At 42.4% G+C, this 25,100-nt stretch overlaps 1 pseudogene; it reads right to left on the bottom strand.

Moving 5' to 3' along the window:
* Positions 1-5,619: 5,619 nt before the first annotated feature.
* On the bottom strand, positions 5,620-11,592 carry LOC141573930 (cysteine-rich PDZ-binding protein pseudogene; annotated as a pseudogene).
* Positions 11,593-25,100: the final 13,508 nt, after the last annotated feature.

The raw sequence follows: 25,100 nt of genomic DNA, 5'->3' as shown, positions 1-25,100 counted from the left end.
TCATTCATTTGGTCCTTCATTCTTATTTCTTGAGCACCTACTACGTACCAGGCATCAGTGAATGAAACAATCCAGGACTGGGCTTACATTTTTGAGGGAGAGGGATGGACAAAGGAGGGTCCAGGTCAGCTGTGTTTATGGTACAAAGAAGAGCAGGGAAGGAGTCTGGAGGCCGGATCCGCAGCTGACCTCAGCGCCCCTCACATGCCCTCCTTCCAGAAATTGGGTCCCAGCTCTTCCCCAAAGCGCAGGTCCCCAGGCCCGCCCCTGGGTGGCCCTGACCGCCCCCTACCCACCCTGGTCCCTTGGAGGCACCCTTCTCCCTCCGGGCCAGGGGCTGGGGCTGGGGCGGGGGTCTTCCCGGAACCCACGCCGGGGTGGGCGGGGCGGAAGCTGGTTCTGGGAAGGCCAGGTCGGGATGACAGTCCCCGGGCATCCCTGCCCTGGGCGCGGCTGGCCGGGTCCGGGACGTGCGGCCGCCGCGGAAGCGGCTCGGGGAGGAAGTTATTTGGGGCACGAGACTGACGTCAGAGCCGGAGTCGGGGCCTGGGCGGCCGCTCCCCGCTCGGGTGGCAGTGTCCGGCTGCAACCGGGGCCCGGGCCAGGGCCGGGAACAAGGGCCAGCAGATCCGTCCAGGCCTGGGGTGGGGAGCGCCTTTAGTCTCCCGCCTGAGCAGTGGGTGCGTGCGTGGCCTGGGTGTGCTACCGCGCGCCCTGGGAGGTTGTAGGGGCCGGGTCACTGACTCCAGGGCTGGGCTAGGTGTCCGGCAGCCCCCTACCCTCTGACCTTGGCCTTCGCGGGCACTACAGGTTAGCGCAGGCCTGCCCTCTAGCGGCTACCAGCAGCAGCGCTGGGCGGGCGGGGAAGGATGCTGGGGCGGGGTCTCTCCTCGCCTCTCTTTCCCTCTTCCTCCCATTGCCCCACCACGAGCATTTCCAGCTGTCTGCCGTCCTCTTCTCCTGCCCGCCCCTACTCATTCTAATTTCACTTCTCCAGTATTCCTGCGAGGGGGAGGGGGCGCCACCCTCAATTCGGGGCTGTCACCGAGGCGCTGGCCCGCCTTCTCCGGCCCCCCTGCCTCTCCTGTCCCTCCTTCACCCCCCTCTCCGCGCTGTGTCCGGGAGTTTTCGGGTGGGGTGTCTGGGCGAGCTAGCCTCCGTCGGGGAGGGAGGGCAGAAGGATGGGAAGAGGGATTCCAGACTCATAAGTCCATTCATTCTGCGAGTATTTTTTGAGGACGTTTGGTACCTAACATTGTTCCAGTTATGGGGAACATCGAGGTGAACGGTGTGAAGAGACGACAAGACAGAATTTAAGGCAAAGTGTTTCAGAATGTCTGTGTAACCACATTCTCCAGGCACCTGATGATCAATTCCTTGGAACTCAGAGGCCTTTCAGATTCTGTTGGGTCAACTACTTCTCAGGCATCTTTTGCGGTTTTCTCTGCCTTTTTTTTTTTTTTTTAAAGCCAGTTCTAAGAAGGCTGTGCCTTGAAATCAAGCAAGCAACAAAAGTTAAGATGTGATCAGAAAGTGGGGATGCCAGGGAAAGCTGGACTCTTGAAGACTTCAGTGGCTAGAGAAACAGCCCTGTGGTGACACCTGGACACCCTTGGGCCTGGAACCTGTAGACCTAGTGCTGAGCAGGGAGCTGGGCACGGGTGCAGGGTGAGCAGGAAACCAGGTCCCTTCCTTAATCCATCCACCAAACAGATGAGGAGAATTGGAATCCAGAGAGAGTCAGAGACTTGAATATCTTTTATCAATTCCTCCTAAAAAAATAGAAATGAAAATTTATCAACAGCTCTGGAAGGGAAAGGGTTTTCTAATGTTAGATGTCACAGTAGACATCACAAAAGAGATATGGCCCATTAGACAAACAAAAAACCACCACCAATAATAAACAAAAACAAACAAACAAACAAAAACCCATAAGCAAAATGGGTTTCAAAATAAAAAGGCAAAGAATAGGGAAAATATTTTCAGGAAACTTGGCAAAGTGCCAACACCGCTATTGTTGAGTGCTTAAGAAATTGATCAGAAAAAGCCAGAACCCCTAAAGGTGAAATGAATGGACACAAACAGACAAGTATCCGAAGAGGAAGCCAATTTGGCTAATAGACTTACTGAGAAATACTCAGCCTCAGTAATTAAATGCAAATCAAAGTCACAGCAAGGAGATGCCAGTTCTCCTGTGTGGAGTTATCTTGACGTTGGCGGAATGTTGTTAGATGATGCTGTGGAGAAATGCGCCAGCTGGTGGGCATGTAACTGGTACAGCCTTCATTAAATCAGTTTGTCAGTCTGTGCTTCAGCTTTTTAAATAGTTATCCCCTTTGACTCAATGACTTCGTCTTTGGAAGTCTATTCTAAGAGGAAAATCCTAAATACAGAAAAAGTATTCAGGTGTCAGTGGCCAGGTTGTTTATAATTGCAAAAACACACAAAACCCAAAAACTAGTTGGGTGATAGTAATTAACAAACATCCTGTGAATATAATTCATAAAAAATGACATTTTCATGGAGGTTGGGTAAATATGAAAAATGCTCATGATATAAGGGGAAAATTTAAAAGAGCAGGTATAAAGATTTTTAGAAAGTATAATAAGGAAAAAAATTTAATTTCAACACAACAGCAGCAACATCGAAAAGAGAAGTTTGCAGAATGTTCAGCAGTGACCATCTAAGACGGGCTCTGTAGTCGTGCGGATTTCTTTCAAAAGCAGGTGACAGGAAGCCAGCTGAGATTCATGGAACACAACAGGTGTTCATGGATCTCTGGTCCTGGTTTGTGGGACCCAGTTTGTGGGACCTTCCTGCGATGCTCCAGTTGAAGGAAGAGCTTCAGGACCCAGAAGGTACCGATGGCCTCCCTTATTACCCACAGGACACTATGCTATTCTCTGGTGGTGACTGCATTCTCCAGTCTCCAAGATGCCCCCTGGAGCCAGGAACATCTGGGGTCTCTTCCTCAAGGAATGCCAGCTGAGAGGGCTGGAGCTACTCCTCTTCTCCATTCAATATGAACAATCCCAAAGAAGGACATCAATTGTCCCACAGTTGGCCGAGGGTGCTCACAGGGCCACTGTGTGGCCACAGGATAGGGTTGGTTAGCAGAAAGGAGGCAGTGGGAAAGAAACTAGTCAGCAAGAAGCAATAACCACCGCATTCACTCCAGTGTGAGAGTGAAACTTTCACACGTGGAAGTTCTCAGAAAATTTACCCTCTCACCCCATGCATGATTCTTGGGAAGCCACTAGAGGGAAAATGTTCTCCGACTACAGAAGGGATAGGGGAGGGTATAGCTCAGTGGTAGAGCACATGCTTAGTATGCACGAGGTCCTGGGTTCAATACCCACTATCTCCATTAAAAAAAAAAAAACCTAATTACCTCTTCCCCCAAAATTTTTAAAAGAAAGAAGGAATAAACCAAGAAAGGAAGACATGTAGGCTGTAGGAAACAGAGATCAAACTCAGAAGAATAGGCAGGGAATCTCTAGGATGCTGGCGAAGGGAGATTCCAGAATGGCAGCTGTCAGTCTAGAGGGCAGTCTTCACTGGAACCCTGTGACACAAGAGACAGGAATGCTGACATCATCATCATCATCCCCTCTGCCATTATGCTATATTTTCAATTTGATGAAACTGGAAGGATGTGCTCCACCAAAACAAGGTGCAAACCAAGAAAGAAGAAGACGTGAGACCCAGGACAGGGAATCCAAATGAGGAGAAAGGCAAATGGAATTCCAAGGATGACAGTTAAAGGGACATCCCAGGTTGACCATAGTGCCTAGACAGCAACTATCCCAGAGAAAGGAAAATGGGTATATCAAGGAGAGATGAAAAAGAGAAGGGGGAAAAAAGGAACTGACGTGTTTCCTAATGGGATTGACCTTGTGGAGAATTCAAAAATGTGGTTAGGTACAAAGGAAATTAACAACAACAACAAAGGCAATTATTAACTTCAGGGAAAAAATTGAGAAAGGAAACACAGTACACTGCAGTGCTTGGCCAGTATCCCCCAAAGTCTCATCCCATTATGGCATCAACCAGACTTGAGGTCCCAGGATTCTAGTCAACTAATTCAGATTTAGGTGCAGACGAAGTTTCCTGGGCATGGTTCTCTTGATCTGAAAAACTGTGAACTAAAGAGTTCACCTTGCCCACCATGCAATGGTGAAGAAGGGGCAGGAAAACCGTAATCGATAAACCCACACAGAGCAATCACTGGTCCATAGCATTTCTGAAATCTTGCTAAGCACATGTACCAATCCCTTCTACTCTGAGAGCTGGGAGTGTGTGTTGTCTAGAGTACCTGGGAGTGATTTTTCATGACTCTTAGCTCCACCGTTTGGGCTTTTGGCCTTGCCTTCTGAATCATCCATGATTTTCCATGAGAAGTGGTTCGTGTCTGTAACTGAATAGCTTTCTCTGCCAACCTGCTCCTTGGCTGTAGAAAGCTGGGAATCTAAAGAACTGTCCCTTTCATTTCAAGTTCTACAATTCGCTGACTTCTCATCATAAATAATGGAGGACAGTAGACAATGGAACATCTTTAAAGTGCTGAAATGATGATGGTAATACTTGTCAACTCATAATTCTATATCCAATGAAAACATTCTTCAAGAATGGAGGGGAAATAGACAATTACAGACAAATGAAAACGAAGAGAATTTATTGCCAGTAGGCCTGTACCATGAGAGAAGCTAAAGGAATTTTTCAGCCTAGAGATAAGTGATCCAGGGTGACATAAAGATCTTCAGAAAGGAATAAGGAGCACTGGAAATGGAAAATATGTAGATAAATATAAAATACTCTCTTTTCTTCTCAATTTCTTGAAAATATATAAACATTTAAAGCAAAAACTATATTGTAGGGTCTATAATATATGTAGATATAATAATTTGACAACTGGAGTATGAAGTGCAGGATGAGATAAATGGCCTATATAATTGCAAATTTCCTATGTTTTATGTGAATTGGTTTAATATTAACTTTAAGTAGACTGTGAAAAGTTAATAATTTCCACTTTTTATATTCATTATTGGGGCATCCTATGTATTCAAATCAAACTCCCAGTAACTGATATCTTATTAGGAACCTGATGTGTTCACTTCCTGGAAGATACCTAACACTCTGGATTTCACTGGTTTGTACAAGAATTTCCACCCTAGCTAAAAAATATTTTAAAATGGCATACCTGTAATTTATCTCTGACTCTGACCCAGGTAAGAGATAAAACAGTCCATCAATTTTTAAAATCCCCTTGATAAATGAAAGTTGACCAGTCTGATCCTTGACACTTATCCTCCTAATTAGTCCTGAGTTGACTGAAAAACTGAATACAAGTTATGTTCCACCTGTTTCTCACAGTACTTGTGATCGTTCTCAGACCATTCTGCCTTTCTCCACTGTTTGATATTCAGGTCCTTGAATATTGTCACAAAACCATTGTTCTGAACTGGTGTCCAACTAATCACACTATGTCAAAAAAAAAAAAAAAAGCCTCATGGTCAAATGGTGCTGTTAGAGCTTGTTTTGAGGGGGATTGTGGAGAAATTATGAAGAGGGAAATTGTGCACACCTGGATGAACCAAGAAGGTGCTAATGGAAGGACAAGGGCAGACATCACACGGATATGTCCTATCACCTATGTTTACCACATGACTCTCAAAGTTTTCTCAGAATCCATAAATGACTGGAATTGTTTTCTCTGATACTTCTGGGAGACCTACTCAGGGACAGAATGAATACTTACCTCTCGGCTAATTAATTGACCTCTCAAAATGTGTGAAATAAACTCATCTTTGCCATACCATCTAATTTGTTTCTCCTTTTTTCTCATAATATTTATATATTGATTCATCTAATTTTATTGAGATATAATTGACAAAAATTTGTAAATATTTAAGGTATACAATGTGATGACTTGATATATATATACATTGTGAAATGATTACCACAACCAAGCTAGTTAACATATCCATCATCTACTGTAGTTGCCATTTGTGTGTGTGTGTGTATGTGTGTGTGTGATGAGAACACTTAATTAAGATCTAATCTCAGCAAATTTCAACTATACAATACAGTGTTATTAGCTATAATCACCATGCTGTGCATTTGATCTCTAGAACTTATTCATCTTATAACCAGAAGTTTGTACCCTTTAACCAACATTTCCTCATTTTCCCCACCCACTAGCGCTTGCTACCACCAAGGTACTCTTGGTTCTGAATTCAACTTTTTAAGATTCCACATATAAGTGAGAAAATGCAGTATTTGTATTTCTGTGTCTGACTTATTTCACTTAGCATAATGTACTCCAGGTTCATCCATGTTGTCCCAAACGGCAGGATTTCCTTCTTTTTAATGACTGAATAATATTCCATTGAATATCTCTACCACATTTTCTTTATCCATTCATCCATCGGTGGACACTTAGGTTGCTTCCATATTTGGCTATTGTGGATAATTCTGCAATGAACACAGGAGTGCAAATATCTTTGAAATACTGATTTCATTTTCTTTGGATATCTACCCAGAAGTGGAATAGCTGGATCATATGGTACTACTATTTTTAATTTTTTGAGGTGCCTCTATACTGTTTTCCATAATGCCTGTATCAACTTACATTCCCACCAACAATTTATGAGGATTCATTTTTCTCCATACCCTCACCAATACCTGTTAGCTTTTGTCTTTTTAATATTAGCTATCCTAGGGGTGAGGTGATATCTCATGTGGTTTTCATTTGCATTTTCCTTATGATTAGTAATGTTGAGCACCTTTTCATATACCTGTTGGACATTGCATATCTTCTTCAGAGAAATATCTACTTGGGTCCTTTGTCAAGTTTTTAATTGGGTTATTTATTTATTGCTACTGAGTTATCTGAGTTCCTTGCACATTTGGGTATTTCATATATATATATATATATATATGCATGAATATTGCCACAAAACCATTTTCTGAACTGCTGTCCAACTAATATATATGCTTTGCTAATATTTTCTTCCACTCAGTAGGTTGCCTTTTCATTTTGTTGATTGTTTCTTTTGGTGAGCAGAAGTTTTTCAGTTTGATGTAGTCTCATTTGTTTATTTTTCCTTTCATTGCCTGTGCTTTTGGTGTCATATACAAAAAAATCATTGTCAAGACCAATTTCAGGGAGGTTTTCTCCTAGGAGTTTTAGGGATTCAGGTCTTACATTTAAGTTTTTGCTCCATTTTGAGTTAATTTTGTCTATGGTATAAGGTAAATATCTATTTCATTCTTTTGATGTTGCTATTTAGTTTTCCCAACATCATTTATTGAATAAACTATCTTTTTCCCGTTGTGTATTCTTGGCACCCTTGTCAAAGATTAATTGACTGTATTATTTCTGGGCTCTCTATCCTGTTCCATTGGTATATGTGTCTGTTTTTAGGCCAGTACCATACTGTTTTGATTACTGTTAGCTTTGTAATATAGTTTGAAACCAGGAAGTGTGATGCCTTCAGCTTGGTTCTTCATTCTTAGGAATGGTTTGGTCAGTAGAGGACTTCTGTGATTTCATATGAATTTTAGAATTGTTTTTTCTACTTCTGTGAAAAGTGTCATTAGAATTTTGATAGGGGTTGTATTGAATATGTAGATCCCTTTTAGATCCCTTTAAGTAGTGTGAATATTTTAAAAATATTAATTCTTCCAATCAATAAATACTTACCTTTCTGTTTAGTTATGTCTTGTTTCAACTTCTTTCCTCAATGTCTTATAGTTTTCAATGTACAGAACTTTCATGTTCTTAGTACGTTTATTTCTAATAATTTAATTCTTTTTCATACTATTATAAATGGGATGGTTCCTTAATTTCTATTTTCCAGGTAGTTCATTGTCAGTATATAGAAATGAAACTGAATTTTATATGTTGATTTTGTATCCTGCAGCTTTACTGAATTTATTTATTAGTTGTAACAGTTTTTTGGCAGAGTCTTTAGAGTTTTTATATATAAGGTTATGTCATTTACAAATTTAACTTATTCCTTTCTGATTTTATTACTTTTATTTATTTTTCTTTTCTAAATGCTCTGGCTAGGATTTCCAGTACTATGTTGAATAGAAGTGGTGAAAGTAGGTGTCCTTATCTTGTTCTTGATTTGGAGGAATAGCTTTCAGTGTTTCACTGTTGAATATGATGTTAGCTGTGGGCTTGTCATATATGGTCTTTATTATATTGGGGCAAATTCCTTCTATACCTAATTTGCTGAGAGTTTTTAATCATTAAAAAAATGTTGAATTTTGTCAGATGCTTTTTCTGCACCTACTGAGATGATTGTATAATTCTTATCCTTCAATCTGTAAATGTGGTGTATCACATTTATTGATTTGCCCATGCTTAATTATCCTTACATCCCAAGGATAAATTTCACTTGGTCATGCTGTATAATCCTTTAATGTGCTGTTGATTTCAGTTTGCTTTTATTTTGTTGAGGAGTTTTGCGTTTATGTTCATCAGGGATATTGGCCTATAATTTTCTTTTCTTATAGTATCTTTATCTGGTTTTGATATGAGGGTAATTCTGGCCTCATAAAATGAGTTTGAAAGTGTTCCCTCCTCTTCAGTTGTTTGGAAGGTTGAGAAAGATTGGCATTTGTTTATTTGTTTGTTTGTTTATTTCTACTTATTTTGGCAGGGGAGGGGGAAGTAGAGGAGGTTAACAAAACTTTGGTTTCTGCTTCAAAGTGCTTTCCCAAAGAGTGGTGATTCATTCATTACATGTCATCATGGGGGCACAGAGCTCTCCTGGCTTTCATGAGGTTGAATTTAAGGTAATGTGTGTAATACACATTTTTCTGAAATCCACTGTATTCATGTGGACATATATGAGGTGTCATTTGTGTTCCTACTCTCATATGAAAGATAGTGGCACTTGGGCTTCAAGAACAAATAAAAAAATATCATAAATACAACTTATGTTAGACTTGGGTCTGGGCTAGTTACTTAAAGATCTATTTAGTAATAATGGCCTCAGATATTTACATGACCTGTGAAGCTGCAATTAACTAAGGGGCTGCTGATTCTGAGAACTATGCATCCAACAGGGATGAGGGAAGAATTACAAGTCTGGATACCAAGGATAGAGCCAAAAATCAATAATCTCCTGCTTACTTTTGCAGACTCTATAAAGTAGAGGGAAAGGATAATAAAATTACATGAATAATGATAAATAGAAAGTGCATACAGAATTTGGAATTTTTTTTCATGAAATTTGCCAGTTCAGTAAGATGTTTGTAAGGAAAATAACAATGTAAGGCAGAAAATTAGTTACATTTTTGCAGTTTGGAACTTCTTGAGAGCAAAAGAATGTTTACCAATCAATTTCCCTGGTTTACACTTAATTGTCTTAGGACATGTATTTTGTGACTTGAACATTGATGTTACGCCTTGAAAATTCAAAGCAAAAAAGTAAAATCATGTGGAAAGCCAGGAACTTCAATGTATCTAGACAGACGTTTGCTTGTAGGTTTTGGTATCCAAAATCTTTTTTCCCCACACAGAACAGATGCCCTTTTTGTAGGCACAGCCCTGCAATAATGAGAACCTGGTGGTGCACAGCACTTGTACAAATTCTACCAGTGGAGAACTTATTCTTTTTGTGTGGATCGCACCTTGCTTTTTTGAAGTCAAAGCTTTATTTTTGTTCAGCTTTCCTCCACTACTTTCTGTGGTATTCTTTGCACCGTCTTTCCATGTATCTGGAGTGATAACGGTACCAAACTTCTTTTTGCTTTTTTCACACATCATCCTTCCATGATGGTTCCTTTAGCCGGGAAAGGAGCAGAAGCTAATTCTCTGAATGTTTGGTAGAATTCATCCATGAAGCCTTCTGTTCTTGGGCTTTTGTTGTTGGGAGGTCTGTGATTCCTTCTTCAACGGCTTTACTTGCTATTGGTCCATTCCGAGGGTCTATTTCTTCATGATTCAGTCTTTCTTTTTTTTTTTTTTTTTTGAGTTTAGTCAGTTACAGTATGTCAATTTCTGGTGTACAGCCTAATGTTCCATTCATGCATATGTATCCATATATTTGTTTTCATATTCTTTGTCATTAAAGGTTATTGTAAGATATTGAATAAAATTCCCTGTACGATACAGAAGAAATTTGTTTTTTATCTATTTTTATATACAATGGTTATCATTTGCAAATCTCAAAGTCCCAAATTTATCCCTTCCCACGCCCTTTCCCCCAGTAACTATAAGATTGTTTACTCTGTCTGCGAGTCTGCTTCTGTTTTGTAGATGAGTTCATTAATGTCCTCTTTTTTCTTTTTCTTTTTTCTTCTAGATTCCACATATGAGTGATATCATATGGTATTTTTCTTTCTCTTTCTGGCTTACTTCACTTAGGATGATAATCTCTAGGTCCATCCATGTTGCTGCAAATAGCATTATTTTATTCTTTTTTATTGCTGAATAGTATTCCAGTGTGTGTGTGTGTGTGTGTGTGTGTGTGTGTGTGTGTACCACAACTTCTTTATCCAGTCATCTGTTGATGGACATTTATGTTGCTTCTATGTCTTGGCTATTGTATTTAGTACTGATGTGAACATTGGGGTGCATGTATCTTTTCAAATTAGAGTTTTCTCTGGATATATGCCCAGGAGTGGGATTGCTAGATCATATGGTAAGTCTATTTTTAGTTTTTTGAGGAATCTCCATACTGTTTTCCAAAATGGCTGCACCAAAGTACTTTCCCACCGGCAGTGTAGGAGGGTTCCCTTTTCTCCACACCCTCTCCAGCATTTATCATTTGTGGACTTTTTAATGATGGCCATTCTGACTGGTGTGAGGTGATACCTCATTGTAGTTGTGATTTGCATTTCTCTGATAATTAGCAATATTGAGAGTTTTTTCATGTGCTTATTGGCCATTTGTATGTCTTCACTGGAGAATTTCTTGTTTAGGTTTTCTGCCCATTTTTGGATTGGGCTATTTATTTTTTTCTTATTAAGTTGAGTTGTTTATATATTCTGGAAATTAAACCTTTGTCAGTTGCATCATTTGCAAACATTTTCTCCCATTCTGTAGGTTGTCGTTTTGTTTTGTTTATGATTGCCTTTCCTGTACAAAAGCTTATAAATCTAATTAGGTCTCTTTGTTTATTTTTGCTTTTATTTCTATTGCCTGGGTAGACTGCCCTAGGATAACATTGGTATGATTTATGTCAGAGAATGTTTTGCCTATGTTTTCTTCTAGGACTTTTATAGTGTCTTGTCTTATGTTTAAGTCCTTAAGCCATTTTCAGTTTATTTTTGTGTATGGCATGAGTTAGTGTTCGAACTTCATTGATTTACATGTGGCTGTCTAGTTTTCCCACTTGCTGAAGACTGTCTTTTCTCCATTGTATATTATTGCCTCCTTTGTCGAAGATTAATTGATCATGCTCTGTGGGTTTATTTCTGGGCTCTCGATTCTGTTCTGTTGATCCATAAGTCTGTTTTTGTGCCAATATCATGCTGTTTTGATTACTGTAGCTCTACAGTACTGTCTGAAGTCTGGGAGGGTTATTCCTCCAGCCAGCTTCATTCTTTTTCTTCTGTATTGCTTTGGCAATTCTGGGTCTTTTGTGATTCCATATAAATTTTAGGATTATTTGTTCTAGTTCTGCGAAAAATGTCATGGATAATTTGATAGGGATCACATTAAATCTGTAGACTGCCTTGGGCAGTATGGCCACTTTAACAATATTGATTCTTCCAATCCAAGAGCATGGGGTATCTTTCCATTTCTTTAAGTCATCTTTAATTTCCTTAATCAACATTTTGTAGTTTTCCATGTATAAGTCTTTCACCTCCTTGGTCAGATTTATTCCTCAGTATTTTTTGTTTTGAATGTGATTTTAAAAGGGATTGTTTCTTTACTTTCTTTCTCTGATATTTCATTGTTAGTGTAAAGAAATGCAACTGATTTCTGTATGTTAATCTCGTGTCCTACTACCTTGCCAAATTCTTTTATCAGCTCTAGTAGTTTTTGTGTGGAGCTTTTAGGTTTTTGTATATATGCATCATGTCATCCACATGTGGTGACAATTTAGCCTCTTCTCTTCCAAGGTGGATCCCTTTTATTTCTTTTTCGTGCCTGATTGCTGTGGCTAGGACTTCCAAAACTATGTTGAATAGACGTGATGAGAGTGGGCATCCTTACCTGGTTCCAGATTTTAGTGGGAAGGCTTTCAGTTTTTCACTGTTAATTATTATGCTGGCTATGGGGTTTGTCATAAGGACAAAATCACATGATCATCTCAACAGATGCAGAAAAAGAATTTGATAAAATTCAACACCCATTTATGATTAAAAACTCTCATCAAAGTGGATAGAGAGAGAATATATCTTAACATAATAAAAGCTATTTATGACAAACCATCCTTCTGTCCCTGGGATGAATCCAACTTGATAATGATGTATGATTTTTTTATGTGTTGTTGCATTTTGTTTGCTAATATTTTGTTGAGGAATTTTTCATCTATGTCCATCAGTGATACTGGCCTGTGGTTTTCTATTTTGGTAGTGCCTTTGTCTGGTCTTGGTATTAGGATGATTGTGGCTTCATAGAATCAGTTTGGGAGTATGCCCTCTTTTTCAATCTTTTGGAAGAGTTTGAGAAGGATCCATGATTCAGTCTTGATAGGTTGTATGTTTTTATGAATTTATCTATTTCTTCTAGGTTATACAGTTTTCTGGCATATAGTTGTTCATAGTAGTCTCTTATGATGCTTTGTATTTCTGTAGTACCAGCTGTAAGGTCTCTTCTTATATTTATAATTGTATTTATTTGAATCCTCTCCCTTTTTCCTTTGTTAGTCTAGCTAAAGATTTGTCAGTTTTATCTTTAAAAAATCCAACTCTTAGTCTGACCTTTTTATAATTGTATTTCTAGTCTCTAAGAAATTTATTTCTGCTCTTAACTCTATTCCCTTACTTCTGCTAACTTGTGACTTATTTTTTTTCTAATTCCCTGAGGTGTAAAGTTACGTCGTTTATTTGAAGTCTTTCTTTCTGCTTAATGTAGGTGTTTAACACTCTCAACTTTCCACTTAAAACTGTTTTTGCTACATCCCCTAAGTTTTGGTATGTTGTGTTTGCATTTTGATTTATCCCAAGGTGGTTTTTAATTTCCCTGTTGATTTTTTCTTTGACCCATTAATTGGTTATTCAGGAATATATTGTTTAATTTCCACATATTTATATTTTTTTCTCCTGTTACTGATTTCTGGTTTCATTCCATTGTGATCAGAAAGATTCTTGATAGGATTTCAATCTTGTTAAATTTGTAAGACTTGTTTTGTAGCCTAATATAATCTCTCCTGGAGAATGTTCCTTGTGCACTGAAAAGAATGTGTATTTTTCTACTTTTGGAATTGTGCAATGTTCTGTATGTGTCTGCCAGGTCTATTGTTCTATATAGTGTTATTTATGTCCACTGTTTCCATATTGTTTTTCTGTCTAGATGATCTATCCATTGTTGAAAGTGGGCTATTGAAGTCCCCTACTATTACTGTATCACTGTCTATTTCCCCCTTCAGTTCTGCTAATATTTACATTATATATGTTGGTGCTCCAACATTGGGTACATACATGCTTACAATTGTTATTGTGTATATATATATAATTGTGTATGTATATATATAGTGTGTATATATATATATAAAATATATATAGTATATATAGTATAATACAATATTGTGTATGTATGTATGTGTGTATGTGTGTACATATATATATATAAGTTTGTGTGGCTTGAAGAGAAATCTGTGTTTGATCAGGAAGGTTTAAATGAAACAGCAGCCGTGAAGCTCTATTGGTCAGTGTGGGGATGAGTCCCCACTGGCTCACACACGTGGTCACTGATCTGCTGGTCCCCTTTGGTCAGTAGCAGGTACACGGATGCTTCATCTCCCCCAAGTCTCTTCCACTAGCTTCTCAGTGTCCTGGTCCAGGCACATGTGCATCTTCAAGGTGATGGGCACCAGTTCCTTCTGCAGGTTACCTAGGTTATCAAGGGTGGAAGCAGAGAGAGACAGATGTAGTTCCACTTTGTCCCTTTGCTTCACCTTTAACTTTTTTTTTCCTGATTTTTCTGACTTTAGCAGTTGTAGATGAAAAGGCAGCCAGGCTTCCATAGACTTCTCTCTTTACTGTCACAGTCATGTAAAATATGATCTCCACAATGAATTCCTTATTTTATACCACTCATGGGGGTTCTACTTCCTTAGTCAAACCTTAGCAGTTACATGAAGGAATTTTACCCTAACACATATACATAAATATATCTTATGTCAGTGTCACTTCAAATCAGTGGGAAATGAAAAGGTTATTCAATAAGCATCACTGAAAAAATTAGCTAATATATTTGGAAAATAGTATATCTGTACTTTATATCATTCATGAAAATGTGATGATATGTTTATAGAAATATACTGGAAGAAAATATAGAATATATTTATAGCCCCAGAATACAGAAACAAAATGCCAACACCATAAAAATTGAAAATTTTAATGTATCAAAACTAAAAGCCATTCAAAGGCAATTTAATTTTTTTGGAGTTTGTCCTATAGATTATTTTTTATTTTTATTTTTTGCATTCTTTTTTTATTGAAGTATAGTCAGTTTACAATGGTGTGTCCATTTCTGGGGTATGGCATAATGTTTCAGGTATACACATATATACATATATTCATTTTCATATTCTTTTTCATTATAAGTTACTACAAGATATTGAATATAGTTCCCTGTGCTATACAGTGTAAACTTGTTGTTTATCTACTACAGATTGTTTTTTAAAAAAAAAGAATCTCAGAGGAATGACTTTGAGTCAAGACATCCAGCTAGATGATAAAGTTGCATAAAACTTCCAAAATGGAGTGTGTGTGTGTGAGAGAGAGAGAGAGAAAGAGAGAGGGAGAGGGAGAGGGAGAGGGAGAGGGAGGGAATGTGTGTTTGAAAAGAGCTTTCTTTGGTCATAAGAGCAGCATGGGCCAGGTATGAAGTCTGGAGCCCTCAGCCACACTGGGAATCAGTATTCTTTCCTGGCTGGATCACAGAGGAAGGTTGGAGATGTGACTGAAATGCTGTGTTGTTGCAGACATGGAGCTCAGGACAGGAGACTACAGAGAACATCCCCCACTCCACTCTATCAGGACTTGCTCTTTTCCCCAGCACTGACCACTCCTGCTCAGCCTCAGCAGTGAGAACAGTGCTTTTCCAGACATATCTCCCATCACCCTCCCCTTAGCCCTTCTGTTCCAGGCAAACCTCCAAGGCCCTCTACAAACCCTGGCCTTTGCCTGGGCAGCTGGCTTAGCCTGGGATCCACCCTTCTTCCTTCTTTTGACAACTTCCCTCTGCCTACAAGCTCCACTTGTCTGTGCTGGGTGGCAGCCTGCTTGCCTCTTCCAGAAAGAATGAGTCACCCTTTGGCACTTTGACTAGCTTTTTCAATGCACTTATCACACTCATAGTAATTGTCAGTTTACTATCTCTTGCACCATAAGGTCTATTTCCCTAGGGCCATGGATTGTGATTTACACTCATCTCTGCCCTCACCCCTACATAGGTCCCACACACACAGTGAGTGCTGAACAAAGTCTTGCTTTTTTTTCCCAATGATCATTTTAAAAATTGAAGTATAGTTGATTTACAATAGTGTTAATTTCAGGTGTATGGCAAAGTAATCCAGTTATACACATACATATATCTATATATTTTTTCAGTTTCTTTTCCATTATAGGTTGTTACAAGATATTGAATATAGATTCCCTGTACTATACAGTAGGACTTTGTTGTTTATCTATTTTATATATAGTAGTTTGTATCTGCTAATCTCAAAGTCCTAATTTATCCCTCCCCCACATTTCCCCTTTGGTAACCATAAAATTTGTTTTCTATGTCTGTGAGTCTATTTCTGGCTTGTAAATAAATTCATTTGTATCATTTTAAGCAAGATTCCACATATAAGTGATATCATATGATATTTGTCTTTGTCTTACTTCACTTAATATGGTAAACTCTAGGTCCATCCATGTTGCTGCAAATGACATTATTTCATTCTTTTTTATGGTTGTGTAATATTCCATTTTGCGTGTATGTATGTGTGTGTATGAGTCTATATCTATATTTCTCTCTCTCTCTCTCTCTATATATATATATATATACACACACACATATACACATATATATCTCACATTATCCCAACTCCTTTATTCATTCATCTGTGGATGGACATTTATGTTGCTTCCATGTCTTGGCTATTGTAAATATGAACAAAGTCTTGAATGAGCAGGCTGGTCTCCTTGTTTCTGTTTGTTCTTCTCTTCAACTTGTCCTACATACAGGCCTGATTCTCATCCTAAAGCAAAATTTGAATTATATCACCCCTGATGCAAAATCCTTCCCCGGCTGAATTTCACCAGGGAAATTATTTCAATTATTGGCATTCAAGGCCTTGCAAACCATGTAGTGAACTGGAAAAAGATCAGGTGAGAGTCAGGGTCAGGGTCAGTGTTAGGCAAGCTGATTTTAAGTAAACTGACAGCCCAGTTTAGCACATAATTTTCTCCCCTCTTTCCCTTCCTCATTCATGGAGCACCATGGTCAGGACCTGTGCCAAATCTTAATAAAGAGGAAACCCATTATGTTCCTGTGCTGGCTCCCCAAAAGACATGGGCCTCATTCTGTTGTCAGTCCACCCCACCACCGTCTGACTCATGTGGTGTGTGGGGGAATATTTGACTGAGGGTGGATGGGTGGGGATTGATTGCTAGAGTTTACCAGTTTCTACGATGTAAATACTCCCATTACGGCTGATGTCAAGCTACTAATGGGTCATTGAGTGTAGAGTCAGAAATCAATGTACAGCAGCACACCATTTATGGTATTTCCACTGTACATATATAATAGATATAAAAATCTTAAGAACATAAATAGTAAAATAAATCGGAAGTGATGAATTCTGAGTATTTGTTAACCTTTTTTTCCAATGCAATTTAATCGTAGGTTAATATAATTCAACTTTTTAACAACGGCCTTTTAAAGATTACGAAAGTATTTTAACATCCAGCTTGCAAACTCCCTGAACATACTGTCTCCTATTTTTGAAGGTTCGTATTTTACTTCTTCAGCGGGGCTTTTACGTGCTGGGAGACGAAGGCGGGAGGAGGAAGGGAGCTCAGTGCAGAGGAGCAAAACCCGGCTCAATCCCTCGCATGGCCACTGGGGGGCAACAGACACAGTCCAATAGGAATAGGAGTCGGTCCCTGCTCTGCTCCTGGACGGTGGAGATGCTTTTCGTTCTTTTTCGGGCATATCCAGGTCCTGGAGGCGCTAGTTTGGGTCTAGGGGCGGGGAGGGCCCGCACCCCCGGCGACTCCTCACGGCAACTCAAGCCCTCGTCTGGAAAACAAAAGCTCTCAGCTCGCGGCCCCCAACGCCCCAGCTCAAAGTCCCCACCCAGCACCCTCTGCGACCGGACGTGGGCCCTACCGCTGCCTTCCCGGCATCCCCCGCGCTGAGCCCGCACTTCCGCTGGCTGAGGTTCCAGAGCAGGTCTAGTCATTAACTGGTTGAGTTAATTAATCAGTGGGCATTTAGCTTATATTTTCCCGAAGCTGGATTAGTGCGGAGAGACGAGGGACAGGAGCTTCCTCCTGAGTCACCCTGAGGTAGCAGCGCCTGGGCTGATCGGGGAAGGAGCCTTCCCCGGCTTCCGGTGCAGGTGCAGATGAGGGCAATGCCCCGCTGGCAGAAAAGCCCGCCTTCTCCTCCCAGGTCTTCTGCCAACAGTCTGGGTGGCTTTGGGCAAGGCAGTTAACCCTGCTGGGTCTGGTTTACTGCAGCTGACACTGTTGGTTGGCTCCCAGACATCTGTGCCCTTTCTTCCCCGTTGGTAGGTAGTACCACTCCTCCAGAGATTTACTGCAGCACTGCGTCCAGCCTGGTTGGACTCAGCCCACCGTATTGGTCCTGTTCCTGTTGTCAAATGCTGGCTCCCAGAAAATACCGTCAAAACAACCTGTTTCTAAGACAAAACTGAGTTTCTTGCTTCCCTTGTTCAGGCAGAGCACCATCTTGAAAGCTGAGGTAGTGAGGTTTTGGGGTCTAGTTTAAGGTGGGCCTTTTGATGCAGGAGTTAATGAGGAGTAAGTAAGAATGTTGTATAGTTTAGGATTGTTGGTCACAGTAGTTTAGGATTTGTGGTCTCAGTGAGGTGAAAGTTTCAGAGTTCTGGAGCTTCAACAGTTGTTTGTTGTTACCAGTTGAAACTTGAGGCTTTGGATTGATTTTTCTGAAGTCAAGGAGTAAAGTTATTTGCACCTTTTGTCTTCCTGGGCAGGTGTTTCCTGGAGTAGTAAAGTCAATAACACAGTCATGTTATTTTGCTTCAAGCAGCATGAGTCACAGACCTCTTATTTGCAACTAAAGGAATCCTGTATATAGTTTTCTTGTATATAAATTGGGCGTCATGTTGCGGAGGTGGGGGTGGGTGGGAGAGGAGCTGAGCATGCATGAGAAGACCAAAGTTTCAGTTTATTGTAGCCTTTCAGTATTAGAGCACCGTGGGGCTTACAAAAATATCTGTGCCCTGAAAAATAATTCTTATTCTCAAATCTGAAAAGGGACCTGCCAGATTGAAATGAGTAGATATTTATTAAATGTCTCCAAAATATAACTATGTCCATTAGCCAACTGCAACCCAAAATATATAGTAACCAGGTGGTTGCATTTACTCCATAAGGGGAGGAGCATGTTCAGTGCCACGTGGTGGGGGCTTCAAGGCTATAGATACCCCAGGCTTATCAAGATCTTAAAATGGCCTTGGGGCGTCTCACTCCTGGCCTTCCTATTTCCCAGTCATGTGAATTGGGGTGAGCTCCTCCCCTCTCTGAGCTCATTTCCTCATATGTACCGTAGGGAACACAATACTTTGGGCAGAATAAGTCGGATGATGTGAGGTAATGTGTTGAGCATGGCAGCCAGCAGTTGGAACTGAGGTGCAGGTGATTCTGGAGCAGCGTCAGCCCTTACCAGTGTGGGCTTCCCTGCAAATTGTGGATCTGGGACAACTCTGAGAGACCAGGCTCATGGGAAGCAAGTCAGGAAGGACTCAGAGGGTTAATCAGGTTGGGAGAAAGCAGGCAAAATGAAGATAACACTAACCACAATCTCAGCTCAGGGAGTCTTGGGCTTGTTCAGGTCTGTTCCTGTGCTGCTCCCTCCCCCAGCCTCCAGGACAGGTGTAGGGGCAACATTAAAAATACTGAACATCCAGTTCTTTACAGGCAGGAAACAATCAGAACAAGCTGGCTGGAGACCCTTGGAGGCCCCTTATCTCAACAGACATTAACCTTTTAATTGCTACAATTGGGGAGGTCTGGGAGAAGGCTGGAGCAGCTGAGCATTAAGGGGCAGTCAGGGGCTTGAGGAGGCAGTGATTTACAACCTGCAGGTGATATTCGGTTTGGTCCCATCAGAGCATCCTGGCTGGATATCTGCCTTGTTAGGGGACTGTGGAGGTGGGTCCTCTCTGAGCACTGCTAGCTCCTGGCACCTGAAGGCTGGGGTCTCCTGGTGAAAGCTGAGGTCTCCCAGTGAAGCCTCAGCTTCCCGGGGCTCCTAACCCTCTGAGCAGCACCGTCACAAGGAACTTGGCTAGGTTTTCGGTCCTCCCTTCATTTAGAAGTGGGAAAATCCTTCTGCTTTCCTGTTCCTAGCTGAATATTTCTTGTCTCCTCTCATCTTTCCCAGCAGACCTGAGGGCAAATTAATCTTAAGACCAAGTCATTAGTAACTGGAAAGCTGGCATCTTCAGACTCTGTCAGGATATGAGGGGAAATATTTGCATTTTATTTTCCTATTGTAAAGAAAGGAAAGCAAAAGAAATCACTATAGAAATTTAGAGAAGAGAGTGGTTTGACAATACATACCAAAAACTGTAGATGAGATTAAAAAAAAAAAACCTGTAGATAAGTTTATAACCTTTGACCTAACAATTTCCATATTAGGAATGTAGCTTGAGGAAATAATTAGAGATGTTTTTCAAAGATTTATGAATAAGATTGTTTATTGAAGCATGTGTACAGCAGTAGAAAGAATGAATGTCTACTATTAATAGTCATGTTATGAGTGGATAGTTTACTGACATGGGAAGATACCAGAATATATTACATTTCAAAAACAGATTAAAATATTGTCATAGTGAGGTTCCAATAATATAAAAAGGGTAAAAATGGAATCTGTAACCTGTTTTATTCGTTAAGAAAAAAGTTGTGAGCTGTTTCATTTAATGAAGTAATCAATCGACTCAACAAAAGTGGAGGCCAATACATGCCAAGCACTGCAGATATACTAGTAAGCTGTTAAAAGTGTAATTTGTGGGCAGGGAGGGGACAGCTCAGTGATAGAGCACATGCTTAGCATGCCTGAGGTCCTGGGCTCAATCCCCAGTACCTCCATTAAAACACAAATAAATAAAAATGTAATTTTCAAAAAAGGTGAAAGCATGATTTTCAAATAAATATAAAAATGGCATGTGCAAAGATTTTAACTTCTTAATGAAGGAGGAAACCATCAAGATGTTAAAGCTGGTTTAAAAGAGAATCTGAAGAAGAGACGGAACACCAGGAATATGGAACACCAGGAACGCTGAAATCAACTTACTAATAATGGATGCAAGACCAGTCAGTATCCTACAGAGCAATGTACTGTTTGGACCAATTTTTTTCTTTTTTCGGGGACGGGGTGTAATTAGTTTTGTTGATTGATTAATGGAGATACTGGGGATTGAACCCAGGACTTTGTGCACGCTAAGCACGTGCTCTATCACTGAGCTATACCCTCCCCACTAAAATGTACTGTTTGGGATCATCTTTTCTGCAAGATGGAGAAGATGCCAACCACGCTGCTGTCCATACCCACGGGGTAATAATCAGTCACACAGGTGGAATGTGACTTGCTTCTCTAAGAACAGGAATTGTTGGCATTACTATCAGTTTTTGCCAGTTAACTTCTGTGTCCACAGAGCTGTCAAATAGCCTCATTGGAGACAAAGGAAGGCTGATCGGATGATCCCTGGAGACGCCACACACCATTGGAAGGATGTCTAGTAATCTCATTTGTCCATTTCAAGTCTTCCACACTTTTCCCTACAGGGCTGCGTAAAAGAACAGAGACATTTTTACCTGGTAAGGACCATGATCTAAGTGGTGTTTGGTTAAGCATCTCTGGTTGCTGTGGGAGAGGAGACTGGAGGGGTGCAGGGGACCTGTCAGGAGGCTGCTGCGGTGTCTGGGGACGGCTGCCAGCCCTGTGTGGATGGGGAGAAGGCCTGGGCTCTCCTGCTTGTTTGTTCTAGGCTGGAAACCCCTCTACTTGCTGATGGGTTGGTGGGAGCTAAGAAGTATTATGTCAGTCTCAGCCTATCAGTGGTAATGCTGTTGGCTGGGGATGCCCGAGGCCGCCTCCCGGCCCCCATGGACGTGTCAGGGCGGGACCAGCCCTTGTGGTTCTTACTATGATTGTAAGAAACACCTTAGCAACAACCCTCAGGAAACTTTGGGGAAAAAACAGATCTATTACTCACAGGTCCTGGAGGGCACTTGTTACTCCCTAGGGCCACACAGCGAGGTCTGGGTAGAGAGGGGGGTGGGGTGGCGGGGCTCAGCCTTTATTAGGGTCCAAGGGTGGGGAGGCTGGGGTTTCCGGGATTCACTGTTTATTGGTTAATTTAAAACCTAAGAGTGGGAATTTGAGCTCAGGAGGGGAAAAGTGGGGTCACTCCAGTGGTCAGTTATCCAGGTCACCCAGGGCTTTCTCAAAGGGGACCTTCATGGGTGGGGCCGCCTTTCTCCTTATCTAGTTGTTAGTAGCTGTGTCCCACCCACAGCTGGCAACGTGGTACTTTGAGACTGGTGTCTTTAAAATGGATGCCTTGGCAACCAAAAGTTTAATGTCAGACGCTCACACTGCAAATACATGTATTGGTCTCTGCCTCCCAACCTCCACCTTACTATTCTTAAAGTCCTTGGAATTCTTGGGTCATAGGAGCATCTTTTGTTCTGATGAGATGATTCTTGGTTGGCCTCTTTGGCTCCTGGGTGGGGATTGGTCACCAGAAGGACCAAGTGGTGTTTAGAAGCCTGGAACTTTCTGCCGCATCTCCCATCTTCTGGTGGGGGCAGGGGTTAGAGAGTGAGTTATTAATGGATCATGCCCATGTACTGAGCCACCATAAAAATCCTTAAGGTACAGGGTTCGGGAGGCTTCTAGGTTGGTGAACATGTCCACGTGTGAGGCAGGTGGCACACCCCAGCTCCACGGGGACAGAAGCTCCCGCAGTCGGGACCCTGCTGGGCTTCACCCTCTGTGCCTCCTCACCTGGCTGTCCATCTGTGTCCTTTATTATACTCTAAACTGGTTAGTGTTTCCCTGAGTTCTGTGAGTTGTTAGAGCAAATTATGGGACAGGATTAGGTGAGGTCCTGGAAACTCCTGATTTGCAGCCACATTGGACAGAAGTGCGAGGGACCTGAGGACCCACCACTGTGCTTGGTATCTGAAATGGGGGGAGTCTTGGGGCATTGAGCCTTTAACCTGTGGGGTCTGCGCAAAGTCCAATTAGGATCGGTACTGAGTTAAGTTGTAGGACACCCAGCTGGTGTCCACAGAGAACCAGAGTGGAAAAACTGACACATCTGGTGTCAAAAGTATTCCGTGTGTTCAAAATAAATAGTCTTTCCTTTTCGGCTGGCTATGGGCGGGGAGGAGAAGGATGCATGGAAGATGACTCTCAGGCATACGGCCTGAACACTGGGTGAATGGTGGTGGCATTTTCTGAGACCGGAGGCCCAGGAGGGTGTCTGGATTTGAGAGGATCTCAGGATTCCCTAGTTGGAGATGCCTGCCAGGAGTCCCAGTCCCAGCACCCAGCCTGTGTCCTGAAGGCACAGCTGTGGAGGGGAGGGGAGGGGAGGGGCTCTCTCCTCCCAGGGCCCTGGCCCAGAGGGACATCGCAGTCCCAGCTGCGGACTGACTCCCCCAGAGCTGCCCGTCCTTCTCCTGGAGAAACGATCCACACTCTGACTTCCCCAGAAGCCATTCATTAGCAGTAATTAGCACAGTCACTTATTTCCCTGGAGGGTAGACGGGGGAGGAGGAACGTGCTTGGAGGAGGCTCTCCACCCTGCGGGGGAAGCCGGAGCCGGTTCTCCATGCCTCCGCTGCGGCCAGCATGACGTGGCTACCCAGGTCATGGCTCTGTAGGTAGGTAGCCCCGCAGGCAGACCTGCACATCCCAGCTCTGTGTCCAGCTCACTTCTGGAACTGGGGCCCCTCATTCTGCACCTACCCCTAGACAAAGTTAATCCCATTGCATGCAGTCATTCTCTCTGTGAGCCCTTGGCCATGACCTCTGACCTCACGACTCCTAGGTCTGCGAGTCACCAGTGAGTCACCAACAGTGCTGTCCGGGCGGTGTTGGGCACCCCTCCAGGCAGCTCGCCTGGTGTGCCGTCTTCTTTCTGCCCTTCCCAGATCAACTCTCCCCATCAGGCTCCGTCTGGGCTCAGCCCTTCCCAGCCTGGAGCACCCTTCTCTGCTTCCCGGTCGGTGCAGAGGAAGTGCGGCCCTTCCAGACTGATCTCTCAGTTTTGTGGTGGGAGTAGCTTCTGTCTAGTCTTGGTTGGAAGGGAGAGCAGTGTGCTTGATGGTTGAAGGGTGCTCTAAGTCATGGGAGGAAAGGAGATGACATTTCTGTGGGAGGACTGGCCACCTTCCTCCCTGAAGATTCCCAACCCAGGCTGGTGGGATATTTTTCCAGAACAACCGGAGTCAATGGGGGAAAACTTAAGAATTCTCGTGTGCAGCCAACTTTTCTGAGGAGGAGTAGGTTGTGAAGGAAACGTGGGGGAATGCTCTCAGTCATGGAAGGAAGACTCCAGAGGAAGCTGCCATAGAGACCTGCCTTAGAGAAGGAGACAGAGCACTAAGGATGGAGGAACAGGTACGAGTGCAGTTTAAGAAAAGTGCTCTAGTCCTAGTGGCCAGCAAGAACAAGCAATGCTCTGTATTCCAGGAAGACATTAACCAGAGTAAAGATACACGGAGTCACGCAGTTAAAATCTGGACCCTGGGAGTCCAGTATCAAAGAGGCAGACAGTGGTGCAGAAGGAGGGGTGGAATGTGTGTGTGTGGGGGGCTCTGCATTTAGAAAGTGTGGGGTTGAGGAAGGGACTGGGGAGGAGGAACCCCTAAGTCTAGAGAAAGGAAGGCTGGGCAAGGAGGGGCATGCTCAGTTTCCATCTTAAGGAAATGTCAAGAGGACAGGTGATGCTGTTATAAGATGCAGAAATGTTTATTCCCCAGAATTTTAGGTGAGTGTGGGGATAAGGAGTGCCTGGACCACACAGCCCAGGGTTGGAGAGCCTCAAGATGGAGAATTCGGTGTGCACCCATGTGAGGCTGGGTTCCTTGTGGAAGGGAGAAGGAACAGGGCTCTGGGGACAGGACTAGGGTGAGTGGAACTGAGAAAGCCCTGAGGAGCCTGGGCAGAGGCAGAGAAGAATGTGAGGTCCAAGGGTGTAGGAGCCGTGGGGAGGCTCTGAGTGGGACCCGGGACCTGGGATGGGGTTGGAGCCAAGTCACACTCTAGTCCCCAAGAGGCAGGGAGTGACATCCAAACTCTCAGGACAGTTCCAGAGTATGGTTAGATGGAAGGAAGGATGTCCCAGCAGGAAGGTGATGAAATGCCAGTCAGTGAGCTGTGTCCTCCACCAGTGTCCCTGAGGCCACCAAGGCCAAGTTCCTCAAAACCATTAGTGTCCCAGAAAACCTTGCCTGCAGACAGCACAACCTGGCCGTTGCTCAATCGGCTCTCAGCATGGCGTGGCCGCCAGCCCTTCACCTGAGCAGCTCTTTCCCTGTGCAGTCATGACAGGCATGGCGGTGCTCGCTGGTCCTCTGCACAGATGGATAAACAGAGCCTCAGGTTGAAAGAAGGAGCTGCTATTTACCTGGTTCCTCTGGAGCATTCTTCTTGCTCTGGGAGCTTACTTGAGTCACCTGGAGTGTCTGTT

This window comes from Camelus bactrianus, chromosome 18 (genome assembly GCF_048773025.1).
Source record: "Camelus bactrianus isolate YW-2024 breed Bactrian camel chromosome 18, ASM4877302v1, whole genome shotgun sequence".
NCBI lineage: Eukaryota > Metazoa > Chordata > Mammalia > Artiodactyla > Camelidae > Camelus > Camelus bactrianus.
Note: the sequence above shows the minus strand (reverse complement) of the source record. Positions and strands in the feature narration are given on the sequence as shown.